Source organism: Dasypus novemcinctus, chromosome 14 (genome assembly GCF_030445035.2).
Source record: "Dasypus novemcinctus isolate mDasNov1 chromosome 14, mDasNov1.1.hap2, whole genome shotgun sequence".
NCBI lineage: Eukaryota > Metazoa > Chordata > Mammalia > Cingulata > Dasypodidae > Dasypus > Dasypus novemcinctus.
In genome coordinates this window covers 76575606-76592064 of record NC_080686.1, presented here as the reverse complement: position 1 = coordinate 76592064, position 16459 = coordinate 76575606, and the positions used below count along the sequence as shown (strand labels likewise).

Genomic DNA, 16459 nt, shown 5'->3' with positions numbered 1-16459 from the left:
ATGTAGAAAATCTTATTTCCTATTTTTGCTGATAGGATGTCTATTAGTACAAAACACCTAGAAGACCTCTGATGATTTAATAACCTTCCCCTGATTCTGATCACATAAAAAGAAGGAAGAACTAAATAGACAGGAGTCTATTTACTTAGTTTCTCCACTGTGAAAACTTACTTCACTTTTGTTTTAAAATGGTAGCAAAGCTAGTTCAGGGCAGAAGGATTTGTAGAAAAAAGTGATCTCTATAATTTCTGTTGCTTTGTATATGCATTCAGAAAAATAGAATTGTGCCTTGCAAAGTAACAGAAACAATGCAAAATAGAAATAGGCATAAGTCTTGGAAAGACATAGACAACTAGAAAAAAAGAAAAGTTGTAAGCAAAATATACACAGATATGATCAGTGGGAACGGGGAATAATTTTAATATTCAAACTGAATTTGCTTGGCTTTTTGAATATGGCTCTTTTGTTTTGATTTGAAAAACATAGAATTTATCACATTTTAATGTATCTTCCCTTATATTAAGATATAAACTATGTTGAAACGCTTAGTCAATTTTCCAATAACTTTTGTGAGTCTAGATATGTAGTATAATTGTTTCCAACAGTTAACAATGTCTAGCACATGGAAAACACACACAAATATTTGAATGAGTTATGTTTTGTTTACACTACACTAGACACAATGTGATATGAGAAACACAGAACAGAACCAACTAAAACATGCCCTTGAGGAATTTACCATCTCATTTAAAACATAGTGCATTCAAAATAAACCAAGTAGAAAGATAGCAAGGAAAAAAACAAACAACAAACAAGTAGAGGACATCACTAAAGCAACAGAGACATGGGTGCACAGACAATAGGAATAAAGATAATTCATAATAAAGGAACGAATGAAGACAGAAATGATAATATGAACCTTTGAGAAATAAAGCCCATTGAACAATATACCTTTATTTTAGCAATCATTCATTCAGTTATCTGACAACCCTTTTATTTGAGTGCTGAATAATTATTAGGTAAGGGGAGGAAAACTGAGTTAAATAAGATCCTTCCTTCAAAGTGATCCTGGTTTATTTCAGTGGGGAAAATATCAACAGATGTGTATCATTACCATGCATAACAGTAAGGAATATTGCAGATAAGTGAGCACAGTACTTGGGTTCAAAGAGAATGCAACAAACAATTTCATAGAAAGATGATATTTAACCTAGGTATTGAATATGTAAGGATTTAAGAAGGACTGAGAGTTTGAGAAATGGTAAGATATCCAAGAGAGAAAACCATGTATAAGGCTGCAGGGTCATGAAAGAGGCTACGGCAAATTGTGGTGGTCTGAAGCTCTGTGTCTCCCTGAAAAACGTTCTTAAATGTAATGCATTCCTGTGAGTGTGAAGCCATTGTAAGATGTGACCCAAATCAATCAGGATGGGTCTTAATTGTATTACTGGAGTACTTTATAAACAGAATGAATACAGAGAGAGAAAGAAAGCAATGGAAGGAAGAAACTGAAATCAATAAAACCTTGAGGAGAAGGGAGAGACCATCAAATGCCACTGTGTGCCTTTCTGCATGACAGAGGAGACAAGGATCGTCAGCAGACAATCTATGGGAAGATGACATCACCTTGATTTGGACATTTTCTCAGCCTCAAATTATAAGTTAATAAATTCTCATTGTTTAAGCTAACCTATCTCATGATGCTTTAAGAAACCTAAACAGCCTAGGAAACTAAAACAGATTTAGTGCTGTTATTGAAAATACAAAAATGTGAGAGGAAAGGGATAAGCTGAGAACTAAACTCCTGGGCACACAGAAACCAGAAATTGATGGTTTGGAAAATTATGAGTTTCTGAAAATTGAGTCCCCAGAAAATAGTGCTCCATGTGAGGGTTTAACTGAACATGGACCCAGCCAAGCCATGCCAGTACAAGTAATGACTGGAAATGCAGTTATCCTGGAAGAATCCACAGAAAGTTCTACTGTCTGATGGTTTGGACCCTTGTGTATTATGTACAAAACTGACAGGTTTTTTGTGAGATCTGTGTAAATGGAACCACAGCCAACCTGGACTAAAAGGGTCAAAAAAAGAGACAGATTGGAGGAAAGAACACTTCAAGGGCAGGACTATGGAAGCTAATGTCTGGACCAAAAACATTTTCTCAGGCCAAGAAAGCAGGCACATCCATGTGTGTGGAAAGGTTGAGTTTTCCCTGATGCTTGGAGAGGGTGGGCCTTCCACCCCATTGTTCAGGAAAAGTGCTTTAACCCCAGTTTTCAGGTATCGTACATCTTGGAGGCTATTATAATAATCTAGTTTAAAAATACAACTCCTGATTAAATCGGTGATAATTAAAATGTGGAGAATATGTTGGAAGTAAAGTAGACTGAGGGGGGCATCAATATGAATGGAATCAAAGGAAGAAGTTGAAGGAGATCAAAAAAAAGCAGCTAGAAACAGAGAGAGAGAACAAGAGAGAATGGAGTTACACATCAAAGGTAGGAGAGATTTTATAAAATCAGTATGGTCAGTATTGTAATATAAACCAAATATGTCCAGAAAAATAAGGCCATAGAAGAACTCATTAAATTCAACAAACAAGAGGTCACCAGTGACCTTGGTGGTAAAATCAGTTATTGAAATGGAAGCCATATGGATATAGTTGGCAAGTAATGAGGTGAGAAACACTGATGCTTAAAGTGAAAACAAGAATCCTTACTATGAAGCAAAGGCAAGATAGGGGCTTACAACTGAAGAAGTGTTTTTAAGATGTGAGAGACCTAAATAATGAGGGCAAAGATCCAGTGCTATGTGAAAGGTTGAAGGTACTGGTAAGAACTGAGCCAACTGGAAGATCAAAGTCCTGGGAGGTGAAGAGTCTGGGAGTCCAGAATAGAGGAACTGGCATTGTTCATTGGTTGTAGCTGACACACGCTCTCCTTTGAGGCAAGAGGCAATGAAGAAAAACTTGTGCAAGTACAGATAATTTTACTTATGGGAAAGGGCAAGAAGACATCATTCTTAAAAGAGTGAACTCCCACTTTTTTTTCTGTAAAATCAGTTAGGATATCTGAGGAGAGAAAGAAACCCAGAAGTTCTGTGATGAAGTAGAGTGGAACTGAAGATGAAATTGAGAGCAACAACGAGCTGAGGGAAGCCACCAAGCAGTCTGCCTCTGAGAAAGAGGATCATATCCTCAGGGTTTCATTCAGCCCCCCATCCCTGGCTACACATTAGAATTACCTAGGAAAGCTTTTAAAATAAAAGGTCCTACCCTAGGCCATTTAAATCAAAGTCTCTAGGGAATAATTGAGTTACTACATCTCTTCCTGAGATTTGTCAATGTACCTGTTTTGAGGATTCAGAAAACAACTCTGAATGATATTCTGGTTTCTAAGAAAGTCTCCTTCTTATCTCCAAGGAGATATGAAATCCCTGGTATGCCATTAGAACATTTAGCTACACATACATATATTCCTGTTCTTTAGAGTGGCAAAGTGGAAATTTAATGCATTCAGGTCACCAAGCCAAAAGAGCAACTCACCACTTCTTACAAGACAAATCCAGATACTAAAAGCAATATAAATTTGCATAGCGAATGTCAAAGACAAGCATATTTTCATACTTATTATGTATTACCAGGAGGAAATGGCACCGATTTACTTTTGAGATAAGTGTTTCTTGGGCATAAATGAAATGCAGTCACAACTGAATGAGCTGGTCTTCATTTGCACTCTCTCTGTCCTTTCAGCCACTTTTAGCTATTTAATCCAAGGAAACAAGACTAGACAAATGTAGGTTTGAAGCATGGAAATGATTTTGGAAAGAAAATTAAATAACCACCTATGCCATTTGAAAAGAATTATCTTTAAGGTTTATCAAAAGTGTCAATTTTTCAGTATATGTGATACTTTGGCACTCTATTGATAATTCAACTTATGCAGCATTTTCTCTGCTGGCTTATCCCTTTAATAGCTTATTTAAAATAACAAATATTTATTTGAAAGCTTAAGTCTATGATATTTTTAAGATCAATATTTATGACTGATTTTTTTTGAGTGCTATTTTATTAAAAAGTTATTTTCTTAATTCTGGGGGAAGAAAAGGAATTCTAGATGATTTCTTGTGTTTCCTATTTTTAAATGAGGCCCTGAATCTTTTTAAAATCAATAAAAATTCTTGCAATTTGTTTGAATTTGGGTAAATTCCTATTTCTTCTTTTGAAGTTAAAATACTTATGCTTGTCAGGATCTACAGATAAATATTCTCAAAATAAACAATTTGAGATTGAAAATAAACACTCTGATATTGTTAATTTAAAAACTACAAACACATTTCACATCTCCCTGAATGTTTCCAACAAATTCTATGATAAAATAGGCAACTAAATTTTTAAATATAAAGCAAAATAAATGAGTAACTTTTACTGCTTTTCTAAATGGACTTCCATGATGGTCACATATGACTTTCTAAGACTCTAAGGATTGTTTTTTGAAAAGCTTCTCATCTTCCATTATTTACAGTTATTTTAGTCTTTTGTGCATAAAATTTCTAAATTATGCAAAAAAATGAAAGCATCATAAAACTATGTTGGAAAAAGTTTTGTGAGGTCTTCATTAAAAGACTATAGTCTTCTTCATGTTTGTAACAATAAGAATGTTTATTAATTAATGCACAGCAGAATTTATTCTGAACTAAGCCCACAGCTTTTTTTTTTTTTTTTTTTTTTTTTTTGCTGCTGTTGTTGCTGCTTTGTTTTGTTTTTAATTTGCCCTTCTAATGGCTTTATCCCCAGGAAGTAATGACAGGACTGACTATTGTGAACATATTTTTTTCCCAGTAAGATAAAACTGCCTGATAAAGTTGAAACATGTGGAGAAAATGATTAGTTTATTTTAGAAATTACAAAGGCTGAGGAAGAAAATAGTGGGCATTGTCAGGCAATATACATTAGACTTAAAAATGTGATATCAAACAAATTGAAGAAAGATATTGAATTTATGCTATAAACCTTTAAAGACTAGTGACTACTAGTAAGATTTACACATACTAAATACTACAGTCATAAATTATTTGTTCAAGGGAAGACATCTAAAGAAATTGAAGTGAAAAGAGTTATGGCTGAGGACCTCTGATTTTAAAAAGTTACTGCTTATTAAATACATGGCATATACTGTATGAACACTACCAGGCTGTACAAAGTTAGAAGAGTTAGATATAAGAAAAATGCTAAAAATATAATTAAAAATATTTTTATTTAGATGAAGCAAGGTAGTCCTCTTGTGTGTCACTACTTTATTTTACATATATATGCATATCTGTTATGATCATTATAGTTTGGGTTAGTATTTTTGATTTTTGGTGTTACATCACAGAATTTTTGAGAATTTCTAATATTTTCATGTTCTTTTCTTATTATCAGATGAGAAATATGGAATACAACACAGTTCCAGGAAAATGATCATATGGGCTGAAATTTTTGGAAGGTGCTTATTTGCACTAGTTCTGGTGATAATTTTATAGCTGTTCTCACCTGTAGTTTCTGTCTTCTTACATTTATTTTACATACCACTACTAGGGTACTCTTACTAAAACAATGTTGTCGATATTCCATTCCATTCTGCAGTCATTGCTTTACCATTCAAGTCACAATTTCTTAACCTGACATTTAGGAGCTCCAAAATTTGCCCAGAATATGTTTTCAAATTTATTTCTTTTTAGAATCAACCATAAACCCTGTTACAATAAAATAATTATGACCATTTCCAATATTTCCTTCCAATTTGTCTCTTTAGTGAAATAAACCCAGACTTAAGAGTCAGAAAAACTGGGTACAAAACTCAACTCCTGCACATGTATTTATGGTGATAGCATACATCAGTATTTACTTTAATATAGTGCTTTTAAGAGGAATCATACTGACTACCTTGCATATATTATCTATAAGTAACACAATAATCTTGCCTTTTATAGATGAGGATACAGAGGTCAAGTAACTTGCTCAGGGGAACACAACATTTAAGTGCTGGCATTAAAATTCAAACCTAGTTTTGTATGATATGAAAGTTGTTTTCACTATACCACAATGGATTAAAGAGCACAAAATGCTGAAAAAACTGCGGAATATACAAACCCTAGTTTCCATAGGGTCAGGTGAAAAGAGCCAGCTGACAGCAGCACATGCAATGTCTTGCATTAAAGGAGAGAAACACTGAGCTTAGGGAACCCTATTTTTAATAATGGGCAGTAATTATGCCTGCTCCATTGCTCTAGAAGAAGGTTCATTTCTACAAAAACTGTAAGCACATCTTTCCTTTGCTCTAGAAAGAGACACTGTCTCTCTTAAAAGATGGTTAGCTATACAAACATTCTCAAAAAATACATATTCCAGAATAAATGTAGTCAATGCCTCTACTCTCAAGAAATGCAAAAACACAAGGGACCCATGGAGAATTGTCTCCCAACAACCTGATCCTGGGGGTACTAAATGCATCCTCAACAACCTGCAGTGGCCCCATGGACCTTGGCTGCCATGATGGTTTTAGTGGGGATCAATCTCTTTCCCATACACAAACAAAGAAAAAGCTTACTAATACAGGGGTTAGAAAAATGTGTCCACTGGTAGCAAGTGAGAAAAAATAGAGAGAAAAATAGCTATTAGTATGAAAACAGCATATTTTATTTTAATAAATATTACATCCTTCCATACTGAACATAATGTATTCTAACCAATGAAGTGTGTTTCAGTCAATAATTCTTTTCAGTGATCAAAGTGATCAGAATATATATATATATATATTTCCAATAGACAATTAAGCATTAAGCAAAATTTTGGATTGAGTGATATGGATAAAGAAAAATATATACTAAAAATATTTATAGAGTTCTTTAGATTTTTAAAAGCTAAAATGTTAGAGGATAATTTTAAATTATCAATATGAATATAAGTTTCTATGCCAATTTTTTTTTGTTTGTTTTGTTTTTATAAAGGATATTTATTTGGGGTAGGAGCTTACAGATACCAGACCATAAAGCATAAGTTACTTCCCTCACCAAAGTCTATATCCACGTGTTGAAGCAAGATGGCTGCTGATGTCTGTGAGGGTTCAGGCTTCCTGGGTTCCTCCCTTCCAGGGTCTTGCTTCTCTCTGGGTTCAAGGTTTCTTTCTTCCCAGGGCTTGCTTCTTTCTGGGCTTAGTGTTCCTTTCTTCCAGGGGCTGGCTTCTCTTTCCTCTGTGAACTTAATTCCCAGGGCTCTAGCTTAATCTTCAGCATAAACTCCAACATCAAAAACCCTTTATGCCAATGTTTTTGATCATTGTTATTCATTACTTTCTCAAAGAACAAAGAGAAATGTGATGAATTCACAGGTTAGTGTTGGTTCTTTAGATTTCTGCAAAGATAGAGCTAAGAATTCCATTTTCATGCTCCACTAACTAGTAAATGAAATAACAAAAATCCTAGACTTTGCATAGTCTATGACCATTTTAAGATTAGTGTTCAGATTATTAGAGGATGGATGAGAGTGCTGAAGTAGTAGACTTGAACCAAATAATGATTCGGAATCAAAGGTTCAAAATGTTTGCATTCTTATAACGTTTTAAGGGAAATCACATGTTCTGCATGTGAACAATTGTGGTATCTTTGTATATAAAGTTAAAATGAAGCTTATTTATCTTATTTATTAATATTTTCTCACTCATTTTCAAGAGCAGATTTTGTTCACTTTACTAAGCTGAATTATGTGAAGAATTAGTGATTTAATCCTTGAATATTACTTAAAAAGAATAATGCAAAACGTTAAAAACTTATAATTTTGGGTTTTATTTGTCTTCTGTGATTACAGAATGTTATTCAATAACTGAGAATTTAATAACTTATGACTCAGAAGAAAATGTCACCCATCATCTTACAATGATTATATTATCATCTATGTGTGTTAAAAGATAAATAAAACATAGTTTGGCTTTATTAATAAAATTAAATATTTTTTCTATAATTGTGTATCCAATTGTCAACTTAATATGTGTGCTCATACACACACGTATTTGTGTATATGCACCCATATACAGAGAAATATAGATATATAATGCTGCATGTGTGCTCTATGGTTTAAACCTTATTCAGTTTTAATTTATTTTAATGTTTCAACTAAATGTCAACTAAGTTTCAACTAAGTGTAAGTGTATACTTACACTTAGAATAGGCACTACTATTATGTTGACACATTTTATTATTCCATTACTTCTAAATGCTAACATTCAAATTGTGCAGAATCAGAGGTAAAGAAAGTCTAAATATAATTTCCTTCTGCCAAAAAAGCAAAATAATCACTAGAGCATTAATATCTAACAAAAGTCTTTTATTCACAGATAGCATAAAAATTGGATTTGAAAATTACGATGACAAATGAAAACTGTAATGCATACTATGTGGTAAATTTTATTAATGTGAAAGCAACAGAAATACAGGGCCATCAGCAAGCTCAGCATAATTATATTATTGGCAGGGAAATTGAATTCTTCAAGCATAAGAAGGACATTTTCTTTGAAATCTATCCAAGAAAATTACCAACTTCAAGCAATACAAAGGATGTGACTAGTATTCTTGATACCTTTCTCCTTTTGGTATTTATTCAGCGCTGTAAATTTATGAAGTTATTTAACATTGGGAGGTTGCTTAAAATTTTATTGTAATATCATTTGGGCATAGGGATAAGCAAAACATTATTTTGATATTTGACTGGCAAATATGAGGGCAGTGGGAGATACATTTTTTAAGTTTCAATTCCCCCATCTTGTTCTTCATAAATAAATAACAAAAAAGGGGACCACACCACACCATTTTTGTTAACTTTCTTTAAAAAAAAACCGATATTACCAAACAAATAATATTATTTCATCTACTTATTAATTCTTTTATGTTGTGTTTAAAGTTGGAGTGTGTTCTGTGTCTTTGTCTCTCTTTTATCTCTCTTAATTTTGGCTATTATACTCTTGTGTTGCTTCTTATCTTTGCTTCCCCTATACACACAGACAAAGGAATTTTATCTTAAAATGCCTCTTTTCCTGGGAGAGTAGAATATTAATATATTAAAAATATGTTCAAAGTAACCGAGAAATTATTTACCAAGTTGATCAATTTTCTGATTTCTTGTTTAGTTTGAGACTAGGTGAATTAACCAGGGTAGTAGTCAGTAGAGCAGGCACAAGCAAAACCCTAAAGATAGATATCTCACCCATTTCTTCTCTTCACTTTCTTTATACTTGGAATTAAGATTTCTTCCTATAATGCTGATGAAAATATCTTTATACTTAATCCTTATTACTTTAATCTACAAGTGTTTGTTGAGTGCCTTCCACAAGCAAGCCAGGCATTGAACTAGGCTCTGGGAATAAAATATTGAGCAATACTGGATATGATCACTGCCCTAATGAAGCTTCCTAGCTAATGAGGGAAAATTAAATATACACACATAAACACACATGCACACATAAGTGTAACTTTACAAGAACAATGGATTTTTAAAGAAGAGGCATTAGATTTTATTAACACATTCGGTAGGGTGATTTGCTGATGTATGGGAGATTTATCAAAATACATTGACAACTGAAAGATGAATAAAATTTAAATAAGACAGGAGAGAGTAGGAAATCTTTCCAGGCAGAGTGAGTACTAATGAACACATTATATTCATTAGAAACAAATCAATATGTTTAGTATCTAGTTCATACTCTATTAGGAGTATGAAAGACTTTGTGGATATGTTTAAAACCAGCACCCTAACTTGATAGAGGATAGCACCACTATTGAGAACAAAAACAGAAGATAAATACTAGGTTTGGAAATATACGTGATTTCTTCTCTTCCTTTTGGTTGTTCATTAAGCATCTGTCTATCCTTTGCTTTTTCAGAACTTCATCTATCACTTGTAAACTGTCGACTTCTAAAACTTTTCTAACCTTTGATACCAAGCAAAAGCAGGTTATTTTCTCCCAATGCACCTTTAAAGCCAATTCCTGTGACAACTGGGTTTCAAGAGAGCAGTTTGGAGACTCATAGCCATATAAACTCATTTGTCCTTTACATTTGCCCCTTTTATTCAAGGTCAAAAAGCAGTTTTTAACATCTGATATTACATGTATGCTGAAAAATCCTACTGCTCTGAGCTGAACCATTTATTCAAGGTATCTTTCTAGTCACATCATCAGCTGCTGTTTGGTAGTAATCCCTCAGCACCACAGGGGCTTATCCCCGGGAGTCACGTCCCACACTGGGGGGAGGTAATGCATTTACATGCTGAATTTGGCTTAGAGAGTGGCCACATTTGAGCAACATGGGGCTATCAGGAGGTAACTCTTAGATACCCTGTAGCTCTAGGCCTAGTTAATATTTCAGTCACACAGGCTCATAAGCGTAGTCATCAGTATCAAGGGCTCATTGTTGGACCATTCTTCTTTATTGGTCTTTGAAGAGTTGGAAGGTCATCAGAAGGTCATGCTTATGCATGCCTCAGCAGGATCCCAGAGACAGCCAAAGTAGAAACATAACCCCAGGTACTGGTTCTCCTGAGGGCTACAGAGACCTATAGTTTCTATGGTTATGGCAGATGGCTCTGGAGTTCAGTGCCATGTCAGTTGGCCCTACTTTGGAATTTGTATTCCTGAGTGTGATGGAGTTGGACTCAGATGTGACCTTTCTACACATGCCTCCTCTGTTACTTTTACTGGACCTGTGTTAGTGCTGGGGTTGGTGTATACTCAGGAGACCTGAATCTCTGGACTGTCCATGTGACAGCCAGGCCCTGAGCCTCAGCAGACTTGTAAATCCTACCCTCTGGTTTATTGGACTTACCCCGGCCAGCTAACAGGGAGGTGAAGAAGGTCAACCACCACCCCAGGGAGCCAATAGTGACTACAAATGCAAGCAAGAGAATTCCATCCATCACCCATGTGGAATCTCAGCCCCCTCTCAATATAGAGGTGGAGTAGACATAATCATCCCAGGGTCCACAGGCTGGAGGCATGGAGTATGGACTAGAGTGGACTTACTGATTTTGTACTATGGAACTATTGTGATTAGTAATGGAATAAATTGTAGCATTGATGTGGAGAAAGTGGCCACGGTAGCTGCTGAGGGTAGGGAGAGGGAAGAAGAGATATTATGTGGGGTCATTTTCAGGACTTGGAGTTGTCCTGGTTGGTACTGCAGAGACAGATGCTGGACATTGTATGTCCATCCCGCCATGGTGCACTAGGTGGACTGGGGAAGAGTGTAAACTACAATGTAAACCATTATCCATGTGGTGCAGCAGTACTCCAAAATGTATTCACCAAATGCAGTGAATGTCCCAGGATGATGAAAGAGGTATTGATGTGGGAGGAGTGGGATGAGGGGGGTGGGTGGTATATGGGGACCTCTTATATTTTTTGAAAGTAACATATTAAAAAAATAAAGAGGAAAAAAAAGTACATGAAAAAAATAGAGAAGTTTATTTGGTTGCACAAGCAAAGGAGGTCAGTTGCCTTAGATGGCACCCAAAATGCCTATCCTGATCTGCAGAAATTTTAATATTTTATAACTTCAGAGTAATAATAAATAATTGGGGTAGAGCTGGACACATTAAGGACTGAACAAGCTGGGGGTGGACCCCAAACCAAGAAGAATTATAAAGTTGCAATCATTTTCAGAGATCCAGTTTCTGATATAGTAAAGTACAGAGTAAAGGTCAATCACAAGGTTTTCCATATGGATATTAAACAAAAATGGGTGAAATGGTTAGATCTCATAAAGCATACACAAGGGTGAGCTCAATCTGAAATTACCATCACGATAGTAAGCCTACACAAAGTTGAGGTTTAATCTAAAATAACCATAAACAGGCGTGGAACCACTCCAGCCATTTTCAGTACTTTCAGGTATAACCTTTGCTATTTTATAATAAAAAGGCATCTATATAATGATTTAGTAATCATAATTATATGTTAATTCTTAATCCTTGGTTACACCTTGACCCCCCTACTAAGCACTTGTGTCTCCAGCTGTTTGTTACCCCTAGGATGTCTCAACATCATCTTCAATTTCAGATATTTAAAATTAAACACGTTTTTTCCCTTAAAATTGCTCCTTTTCTTGAACTCTTCAGTTAATGGAGAAATCATTCTGATTCAAACCCATGAATGTGTCTTTGACTTCCTTTCCACAGCCCCAAACCCCGTCAGATAACCTATTCCTTATTAGTTTTTCTTCTTCTTTCTTCTCAATCTCTTTCTGCTTCACTTACAATACAGATAAATGAACATTTTACTGATCCTGGAATAAATCAAGTCATTCTCTCCTCAGTGTTTTCACTTTGAGGTTTCCTTTTTTAGAACAATAATTCCAGAAACAATTACATATCAGGTTCCTTGGATTCATTCAGTTTTCCATTCCAACATCACCTCCTTAGGCTCTCCTCAATGTACCTCCCCTTTCTAATTATTCTTTTACCCTTTTAAAGTTCTCTTTATGCAATTTATCACTGCTAAAATGATCATATATTTATAATATACATAGATTACATACCATATGTTTGCTATTACCCCTCATTAGAATGTTAACTCCGTGTGGTTTAGACATGAGTTTCCTTTACTGTTATATCACCAGAATATCTCAAAGAGAAAACGGCAAATAGTAATCACTAAATAAAAATGTCTTGGTTAATGAACAAATGAGTAAAATCTGTAGATATTCTTACTATTCTAATTGGTCCCTCATTCATTAGGCTTTTCTTCTCCATTTTAGCTGGAAGAGGTCATTTCCTCTCCCAAACTCCAGTGGTACTTATTCATTCAAGTGTTAATTATTGTTGATCTGTACTAAATACTCTGATGTGCTATCTTGTAGCATTTTAAATTCTTATGCCTATTATTTAATTTCCAACTAAATTGCAAGCTCTTTAAATCCTCAGTTATTTCCCACGCTAATCAATACCTTAGTAAAGGCAAGCTATATGAATAGATTTATACATGTATGATTGTATTCTACATGAATTGATCCTATACATCTAAATGCTTTTTAATTCTGCAAGGTAGCACATTTGATGACTCTAATAATAGCAGCCAAATAGTGAATATTTAATATGCATCACATTCTGCACTAATATATTTTCTGTATTACCGCTTTTTATGATGACAAAACAGATGAATCTCAGAGAGGTTAGAGGATTTGATCTGTGACATAGCTAAAAAGGTGCAGGATGGGTTTCATATCCTACTCTTCCTCACTACAAATCCTCTATTATTTACCACTATATAATAGTCTGTCAGTACTTGCTGGGTCTGTAAATCTGGCTGAAAGTACTGTTCACATAAACAAATCTCTCACTAACTATAGCTATTATAATTTGGAAAAGTACTGTCATGCTTAGAGATATTAAAATATCTTAGCAATAAACATAGTAAGTGAATTTTTAAAAAATAATCTACTTTCAGAACGAACCCAAGTTTTATATTATGGAGACACAACTCTATTTTATTTTTAGGTTTTCAAAGTTGGCTTGAAATATAATGTATTCATTACTGGAAGTCTCTCTTATTTTGCTTTATTAAGACACAGTACAATAATTTTGTAACACATTTCTGCTTTATATAAATTATTATTGTGTTTAAAGGAACAGTTTCCAAGGTCTGGCCTTCCGTCTATATTGACAGGGTAAACAGCTCTTTGCTGTATATTACCCCATAAATCCATCCATATGTTCCACAGGAAGAGGGAATGATTGCTTCTTTCATTTAAGGAGTTAAATACATGTAAAAAGATCACAGATTTTTTAATTGTTCTACCGATTATAAAAACATGATAACTCAAAGTCATAATTAGCAATATTGCAATTGCCAAAGTGCTAACATACCATATATTCTTACGTAGGGAATATACAAAATATGGAGGAAGCACTGAGTAGAAGTTAGAGAAACAGTTCAAATCTCTGCTCCACAGCTTTCTAACCACAAGACCTGTGGGGAGTTAGTGAATTGCTTTAAGCCAGTTTCCCAGTGATGGCAGGGGAGCTTTGAAAAAAAATATTGATATCCTGCCCAGACCCAGACCCATAGATTTTGATTCAATTGCTTTAATGTGAGGATTGCACTTAAATAAGAACTCTGAGTTTGGGAACTGGGTAGCAATATTTTTTAAAGATTACTAGGCAATTCCAATGTACAGGTAAGCTTGAAAATCAGTGGTCTAGCTTATTTTATTTCCTCATTTGAAAAATTTATGTAATATTATATATTTCCACAGGTTGCTGTGAAAGTTTAAGATATTGTATATAATGCCTGATACAGGGTAAGAATGCAATATATTTAGTTGACAGCAAGTAGTAGTAGAAACATTATTTTTAACCCTTTTCCTATAGCTATACATAGACTTAGTTCATTCATTCAACAAAACCTGCTGTGATCCTGCATTACCAGTCAATCTTCTGTGCTCAGGAGATTCAGTGGTTAACAAAATAGCTAGAGTTTTTATTCTCATAGATCTCACATTCTATGACAGGAGACACATAATAAAAAAGTACAGAAATAGGATTTGAAAATAATGATAGGTAGAGGCTAAGTACTATTAAGAAAAACTAAGGAAATGGCAACCTTCTAATTTGGGGGCAATCATAAGGGAAGTCTTCTCTGAAAAGGTGCCATTTAAGCAGGGCCCTGAATTGAGAGAGAAAGATGTGCTTGTATTGAAAAGAAGAGTAGCCTTACCAGTAAGAACAGCAATTACAAAAATGGTGACATTAGGTTATTTATGTTTTCATAATGAACTGTCTCATAATATGTAAATTAATTTTCAGTATAAACCTGGTAAAAATAAGAATACCTCATATTTGTCCTTATTGAATGACAGCAAATTTCATATATTTTGCCTCATTTGTTCTTTTGATATCACCATAAATTATTTATCAGCAAGACATAATTACCCTATTTTACAGAAAGGGACAATGAGGTTCATTAATATTCAGTATCTATTTATGGTCCCAAAATGTGGAGCAAAGTTGGAATTAAAATTCAAGGCTCTAAATTCATCTCTCTGTAGAGTTATCAAAATAGGAAGTCTTTAAAGTAATTAAACAGTCTTTTTTTTTTAATTAAGTCATAATGGTAATTATATTTTCATCTATCAGCAAATATTTTAGAACATCCCTGAACTGTGTTTGTATTCACTCCACTACCTCAAGATAAAATAATATTTTCAGAGGGATGGCCATAAGGCAGGAGAATACTTAGAAATACAAATATAAAATTAATTGAAAAAAAAACAGAAAAAAATGACTTTCAAAATATTAATAATTGACAGAGGATATAAATTGATGATTTTATCCATGCATATTTAATAAACATCTCAATTTCTAAATGGGTACAGATTATCAGATCTTTGGAGCATGCATCACATCATCCTCCCCTATCTCTGGCTTCACAAACAGCACACTCACACCTACACATGTGTGCATGTGAATGTTCACTTTAATTTAGGGAGTTAGAAGAGCCCTGTAGTAAAGAGAGGACAGACTTTGGGGTCAGATGGATATAAAGTCAATTTCTCCCTCTAATCACTGAATAACCATAGACAAATATTTATAAGCTTCAGTTTCCTACTCTATAAAACAGAAATAATCAAATCCATTTCATACAGTTGTATGTACATCAAATTTTTGGTTTACTACCAAACTTTTAAAAATCTTAAAACCCTGATGACTTGATTTTACTGTATGACTTCAGTCTTTGCCAGGCCTAAAAAGTCTCCTTTCATAAACAAGAAAGCAGAACACTTGTAAACAGAATGAACCAGGCTCAGATTGAACCTTATACCTGGAAAAGCAGAATCTTTTCCTTTCAAGCTTCATAGCATTTGAATAATAGCCTTACTATTGGAGGAGTAACCAAGAAACGGCTGTCCTGTTTATATATTTCCTCTCTTGGGTGATAAGGCTAGAGCTACTAGGTATAAAATGTGCTTGAGGAATGTTTCCCATGAATAACCTTAATTAATCGATGGCCAGCTCTATATGAAGAAGATTCGAATGCAGAGGGTGGTGCTTGCTGAGCTTCAGTGTGCAGAGTCATCACTCCAGGAACTTATGAAAGGCACATTCTGATTCTGTAGGTCTGGGCTAGTGTCTGGATTCTACAATCCTAACAGGTTCCCAGGTGAGCAAAAGTAAAGGACTGACTGCTGGAAACCCTGGAATATCTATTGTGTGTCCAACGTAAATCTCCTGATATAAAAAGGGGAATAATCAAATTACTCTGCATTCTTCTCTGGAACACTGTGAATGAATATTAAGGGATATAACATACATAAATAAGCTTTGAAACTGAAACACATTTTAAATGTAAATGTAAATGCCTCTTCTTAGTTCTCTCGCTCTCTGTCTTTCTCTCTTTATACATATATATATAGTTTAATTTGTCATTCTTTTAC

The 16459-nt window shown here is 34.3% G+C and overlaps 1 protein-coding gene across 2 annotated transcripts in view; it reads left to right on the top strand.

Annotated features, from left to right (window-relative positions):
* Positions 1-16459, top strand: part of CSMD3 (CUB and Sushi multiple domains 3) — a 1328729-nt gene that overhangs the window by 552103 nt on the left and 760167 nt on the right. The window lies entirely within an intron of this gene.